This window comes from Oryctolagus cuniculus, chromosome 5 (assembly GCF_964237555.1).
Source record: "Oryctolagus cuniculus chromosome 5, mOryCun1.1, whole genome shotgun sequence".
Taxonomy (NCBI): domain Eukaryota; kingdom Metazoa; phylum Chordata; class Mammalia; order Lagomorpha; family Leporidae; genus Oryctolagus; species Oryctolagus cuniculus.
In genome coordinates this window covers 64,136,042-64,141,498 of record NC_091436.1, presented here as the reverse complement: position 1 = coordinate 64,141,498, position 5,457 = coordinate 64,136,042, and the positions used below count along the sequence as shown (strand labels likewise).

General features: G+C 50.2%; 1 pseudogene; it reads left to right on the top strand.

The window, feature by feature from the left end:
• The first annotated feature begins 4,360 nt into the window (after nucleotides 1–4,360).
• On the top strand, nucleotides 4,361–5,218 carry LOC127493164 (large ribosomal subunit protein uL11-like; annotated as a pseudogene).
• Nucleotides 5,219–5,457: the final 239 nt, after the last annotated feature.

Below are 5,457 nucleotides of genomic sequence, written 5' to 3'. Positions count from 1 at the left end.
CTGTTCTGATAGGGCACTAATCCTGTCAGGCCCCGCCCTCACGATCTCATCCAATCTTTTTTTTTCTTTTTTTCTTTTTTTTTTTTTTTGACAGGCAGAGTGGACAGTGAGAGAGAGACAGAGAGAAAGGTCTTCCTTTTGCCGTTGGTTCACCCTCCAATGGCCGCCACAGCTGGCGCGCTGCAGCCAGTGCACCGCGCTGATCTGATGGCAGGAGCCAGGGACTAACACTGTTGCCCATATAGGATGCTGGTGTCACGTCGGCGGCTTAACCTGTTAGGCCCCAACACTGGTCCCGGACACAGAAATGCTTAATCCATGATAATAATGTTTTATTTTTAAAAAAGTTGTATTCATCTGAAAGGCAGAAAGATAGAGACAGAGATGACAAGTATCTTCCATCCACTGGTTCACACCCCAAATGCCGGCAACAGCCAAGCTGGGCCAAGTCAAAAGCCAGGATCCATAGAATTCAAGCCAAGTCTTTCATGTGATGACAGGGACCCAAATATTTGAGCCTTCCCTGCTGCCTCCCAGGGTTCCCGTTAGCAGGAAGCTGGAATTGGAAGCAGAGCTGAGACTTGAACCCAGGCATTCTCTGATAGGGGATGCAGGGATCCCAGAGTCTTAGCTGCTGTGCCAGACACCTGCCTAGTGTTTTAATTTTGTCATCTTTGTATGTGTCCTTGATCACAGACTGGAGAGAGATGGTAACAGGTGTCACCAATCTGCCCACACCAATCCACCCATTTCTGAGAAAGTAATGTCCAGAGAGAGTACATGGTTTGTAGTTGACTGTCACAAATCATTGTTGCAGGTCTAGTAGGTGGCTTTTGTTTTATAAAGAACATGGCTAATTTAACTTTGCTGGTAGCATTTGAATCCCAGCCAGGTGCAACATGAACCGAGTGTGTGATTCTCGGAAGCCTTTGGCTTATTCATAGCATGAGGTGACCCCGTCCCGGAGGATGGTCACACAGAGACAGTCATATGTAGCCCGGTGCAGAGCCTGGCACCAGGTTGGTCTAGCGCAGAGTGGCTGTTATTTTTATTGGTTATAATTGAGGTCAGAACTGTTGAAATAAGTAGCCCAGGCGTTCTTACAACACACACACACCCCAAAACACACTTCCGGTTTGGCAGCAAAAGTACAGAGGTTCATAGGAGCAGCCCCAATGCCTTCTGGAAGGCAGCCCAGAAAATACCACTTTTCATCCACCACCCAGGAAGTGAAACAAAATGCCCACGTGGATGGTCTCTGCTGTGTCCCAGCAGCACCCGGCTCCCGGAAATCTGGGAGGGTGGAGACTTCATCCAACTCTTGGTGCCTAGGAAGCCTCAATGGAGGCCCCTGGGCCATTGGCCACTTGCCCTTGGTGACCCTTTCTGGTCTCTACCATTGCTGTGGGGTCTACCCCATCCTGAACTATGAGCTTCCAAAACCTTGAGCCAAAATCAGCCTCCTCCTTCCTTCTAAGTAGCTTCTCACAGGTGTTTATTACGGTGGTGGAAAGAGGACCATTCCAGACCCCAATCAAGGATTTCTGATGGCTGCTGTCCCCCTCTCCAGGGCAGGTTCTGGCGGCTGGGACGTGTGCACTTTGGGGGTCACTAGAGCCCTGAGCTGAATAACCAGGCCAATGAGAAAGCATCGGGAGCCAGCATGAGCAAGTCCCAGCCCACTCCTCCGTGCGGTGTGATGTAACTGTTTTTTATCATTTACTTTCTGTGTTGAGCCCCCTTTTGGAGTCCTCCGCAGGCCCCAGGCATGTGCCCATGCAGGTTTGGGCAGACCGGCGGGCCCTGCGGGCAGTGGCCGTCATGCCTGACCGGGGACACAGCTCGCTCTCTCTCTCCCCTCAAGGCTGCCTAGGACAGGGGTGTGCGGGGCACAGGCCCACAGGGAGCGGCGAGGAGGGTCACGGGGTTGGCCCAGTTTCACAAGGAAACACCAGCTCTCGTGTTTCTTGCAGCGGGAGCCTTCTTCGGTCTTTGTTCATTAAAAAAAAGAGAGAGAGAGAGCAGAGAGAGCGAGCAGAAAAAACAGCTTGGGTGGAGAGGAACCTCTGTTGTCCGGAAAATGACAGAGCGAGCACCCGACACTTGGCCTCGGCTCAGGGGCTGTGAGAAGCCAGGGCGACCGTTCCCGCTGCGGTTGGCACCTGGTTTGCGTTTGTCCCCGAAGGGTTCCCGCGTGGTGAGGTGCGGGGAGGAGCCTGGGGCTCTGGGGTGCATGTCGTTCCCGGGTACCCCTGGGTCAGTCCTCAAGGGCCAGCTTCTTCCTGCTGTGTGGGACCCCAGCCTCTCACTCGCAATCCTGCCCCGAGGCCTTTCCCCGGGGGCCCCGCCCAGAGGCGGAGCCCATGGGGTCGCTGGATCCCGGACTTCTGGAACTCAGAGTCAGGTATTTCATTATGGTAACAAGAACTGGACGAATATCCTTCCTTGTCTCAAGCTGGCGACCACGTGCTGCGTGAGAGACTGAGGATGTCCAAGTCTGGGTTTTTAATACGATGTTGCCGAACTTTTTTTTTTTTTTTTTTTTAATGTGGAATGATTGACATTCGCATGGCCAGACAGAGCCTGCCTACCGGTCAGCCCCCGCTCCACGGCCCCCAGCCAGTGAAGTAGCTAGGGGAGCAGCCATTTGGAGCACTCTCCCACCTCCCAGGCAGTCACTGGGAAGCCCTGCAGGGGCTCTGCTCACTCCCTCACAGAGAGCCACCACCCTCTGCTTCTGCCTAAGACATTTTGCCTAAGGCTCAAATCATTTCCCTGTTGAACTTAAGCTTTTTATTTTATTTATTTTTTTACCTAAAAGCAGAAAGAGAGAGTGAGAGAGAGAGAATATCTTCCATCTGCTGGTTCCCTCCCTAGATCCCTGCAAAAGCCAGGGCTGGGCCAGCCAAAACCAGAAGCCCAGGACCCCATCCAGGCAGAGACCCAGATGTGGAGCCATCACCTGCTGCCTTCCAGGATGTGCAGTAGCAGGAAGCTGCATTGGAAGTGGAGCCAAGACTCGAATCAAGTCCTTGTTAAGGGATGGGGCATCCCTAGGCCTTAAGCTTTGAGGAACGTAAGCTTAAAGCCACGTCAGCTTGAGGGTTATTTCACTTTCTGTCCTCTCGCTTCCCATCACTAAAACAATAAGCCCAGGTGGGAATATCTGGAGACAGGGAAGGGGAAGAGGGAAATACCAGGAGAAGAAAAGCATAGGTTAAAACCTAGTGGCAGGCATTGCAGCGTAGTGGGTTGAGGTGTCACCAATGATGCCGGCATCCCACATGAGCACCACTTAGGGTCCTGGCTGCTCCCTGCTAATGTGCCTGGGAAAGCAGTGGAGGATGGCCCAAGTACTTGGGCCCCTGCACCCACTCCCAGATGGAGTTCCAGGCTCCTGGTTTCCATCTGGACCAGCTCCAGCCTTGGGGAGTGAACCAGTGGATAGAAGTTCTCTCTTTCTTTCTCTCTCATCTCTCTCACTCTGTAACTCTGCCTTTCCAATACATTTTTGAAAAGCAGAGTTGGAGAGAGAGAGAGAGAGAGAGAGAGAGAGAGAGAGAGATATCTTCCTTCTACTGCTTCATTCCCCAAATTGCCACAATGGCCAGTGCTAGGCCAGACCAAAGCCAGGAGCCAGGAGCTTCTTCCAGTTCTCCCAGAGGGGTGCAGGGGCCCCAGTACTTGTGCCATCTTCCACTGCTTTCCCAGGTACATTGGCAGGGAGCTTGATCAGCTGGGACTCGAACAGCAAGCACCTTTATGGTATGCCGGCATCGCAGGTGGTGGCTTAACCAGCTATGCCTCAAGGTTGGCTCCAAAATAAATTTTAAAAAGATTCTAAAAAATATTAGCCTGCCCCATGAACATATTTAATTTCAGGTTATTTATTAAAGTTTCATAACTTCTCCATGCTGTTTGACCTCTAAGGTAAGGAAACACTAAGCAAGTCCTTTAGGGAGAAAATCCCAATTCAGCCAATTAATCTTATATTCTATTTAACACAGCATTGTCTTTGGTGAAACAGTGTCTTTTACTGGAATGGGGCCTTGTTTTCTTGATTCTGCCATGGGCAATATCTGAATTCAATTATAATGTTTCTGTAAAAACATGTAATGGATTGCTACATCAAAAGGCAGTTAGTACCTCGAAGGCTTATGGGCTGAGTTAATAGTAAACGTGTGATACTAGTTATTACTGAGTCCTTGTGGCTTAAAGAACTAATGGTCTTACTGGGCCATTCCTGGTTTCAACCACTAAAGCAATACAACGCCTGTGCTCTAGGAAGATGATAAATTTGGGAGCAAGAAGTTCAGACTCGGATTACCGTTGTTTCCTCATTTTCTTTGGTGGCAGGAGAGAGGCTGGTCTCAGTGTGATACTGCTTCCAGTGGTCGGGAGTGGGGCACGAGTGTTAGAAGCACAGCAGATGAAAATCCGTCAACTCAGTGACCGTGTCACCCTCCTGACCTATGCAGTCAGCGTGGAGCAGAGAGGAATAATTGCCCTTTGGAGCCTGAGATGGTGAGTTTGAGGGAAAGGGGCCAGAGGAATCCAATGCTCCATGTTTACCTGCTTCCTCCCTCTGAACATTTGTGCAGTAGAAATAATCACCAGTGGGAATGCCCTCTCACTCTCGTTAGAAATGAGAGCTTTCCATGCTGAGCTTGGAGGAGGCCAGGCTGGGACTCGCTGCCTTTGTCTGGAGTCCAGGTTCATCTGATACAAGCTGTCCCCACCATGCTGCCCAGGTTCAACCCTGTGAGATCAAGGTTATACAGCTGAAGTACACCAGAGGCAAAGCCCATGCCAGGTCTGCCTTGGCCTGCAAGATTGGACCCCTGGGCCTCTCTCCAAAAAAGGTTGGTGGTGACATTGCCAAGACAACCGACGACTGGAAGAATCTGAGGATCTCAATGCACGGTGAAACTGAGCATTCGGAATAGACAGGCCCAGCGTCAGTGGTACTGTCTGCCTCTGCCCGGATCAGCAAACCCCTCCAGAAGACACCACAAGACAGAAAGAAACAGAAGACATTAAATGCAGTGGAAATGCCACTTTCGATGACACTGTCAACATTACCCAATAAATATGGTGCTCATCGTTAGCCAGAGGATTCTCTGGAACCATTAAAAAAATCCTAGGACGGACTACCCTGTCTGTGGGTTGCCACCCTCATGAGATCAACAGTGGTTCAGCAGAATGCCCCGCTAGTTAAGAAGTACAGAGGAAAATGCTCCAGTAAAGGATCAACTGACAACAACAAAATAAAGATAGTAGGGAAGTTTTGGGTTTTGGGTTCCTTTTTTTTTTTTTTTTTTTTGTTGTTGTTGTTGTTGTTGTTTTAACTAATAGCATCAGCAGAAATGAGAGGCATGTGTATGGTGGCACAGCGAAACATACAACCTGCTTTGGGACAGCTCTCCACTTACAGTGTGATTCTCCAACACTCAAACA